The 1,160-nt window shown below is 42.1% G+C and overlaps 1 protein-coding gene across 1 annotated transcript in view; it reads left to right on the forward strand.

Moving 5' to 3' along the window:
• DYNLT1 (dynein light chain Tctex-type 1) overlaps window positions 1-1,160 on the forward strand; it is a 7,647-nt gene that overhangs the window by 1,077 nt on the left and 5,410 nt on the right. The window lies entirely within an intron of this gene.

Consider the following 1,160-nt stretch of genomic DNA (forward strand, 5'->3'; position numbering starts at 1 on the left):
ATATATATATATATATATATATATATATATATATATATGGCTTAAGGACTGACCTTAAGAGTTTCAGTTTTTATCTAATTTCCAAACTAGCACAAACTGTCTGTGGTAGTGTCATCATCAGTGTCTGAATGCTGTCAGCAATCAAGTGATTAATTAGAAGTCACAGTTCAGTAGCAGGGAGCCAAGGAAAGACTTTTCCGTGTAAACTGTGCCCTGATATAATGTTGCAAAATGGCTTGTATTATAGGAATATTGAGTAACTTTTAAATAAGGAAATGGCAATATAGAGGAGGTCCTTAATACTGGCATTTTAATACTCTGCACTCTAATTTTGGCTCTCACCAATGAGGTGGCTAAGTGACTTCATTATTTCAGATCTCAACTGCATATCTGAGAAATGAAAGGGCTCAACAGAGTGATCTGTGTTTTACACAAGATAAAGCCCTGGGAGGCTGAGACCATGACTCTCTTCTTTCTAGTAGGCCCGCTTTGGGCATTTACTAACCCACCCCACTCCTCCTAACAGCCTCTGCATATCCCCTAACTTCATGTAGATACCTGGATCTCTGTATTGATTACTCTCCGTTCATGGTTCGTCTTTCCTGTAGAAACTGAAACTGCCCAGTGGATTCTGTACAACTGCTGTACTTTCCACGAAAAGTCCATTGAAATGCCCCTCACCCTTTTTCATATTTTAACCACATGGAAAGTTATACAGGGACTTTCCTGTATGGTTTAGGATTACTGAAGTCTCTTGGAAGGATCCTTTAAACTTCGAGAAATAATTTAATCTAGGATACTGCAGATTTTCAGTAACTGGGTGAGTTGGCTTTGTCTCCTAGTATGACCCTGAGTACAGCAGGTGAGCTTCAGGCAGTCAGCTCTTGATCCTCCTGGGAAGAAAGGGGCATCGCTAGCACAGGGCCACAGTGGTCAGCAGCCTGGCAGGGAGGAAAACGCCCTGCCGAACTCTGCCTTTATTCCACCGGGATGCATGTGGACTGAGGGCCTGGGGCTGCCCTCTGGAAAGCATCTGCAAAGCTCAGGAAATAAGGTTCCCAGGATTCAGAGGGAAACTTGTACCCATTCAGATGTACCATATGTAAAAAGAAAGAAAAAAGAAAGCCATTTATATAAACTCCTGGCACTAGATTCCTGCT

The sequence above is a fragment of the Lipotes vexillifer genome, unplaced genomic scaffold (genome assembly GCF_000442215.2).
Source record: "Lipotes vexillifer unplaced genomic scaffold, Lipotes_vexillifer_v1.1 scaffold1594, whole genome shotgun sequence".
Classification (NCBI taxonomy): Eukaryota; Metazoa; Chordata; class Mammalia; order Artiodactyla; family Lipotidae; genus Lipotes; species Lipotes vexillifer.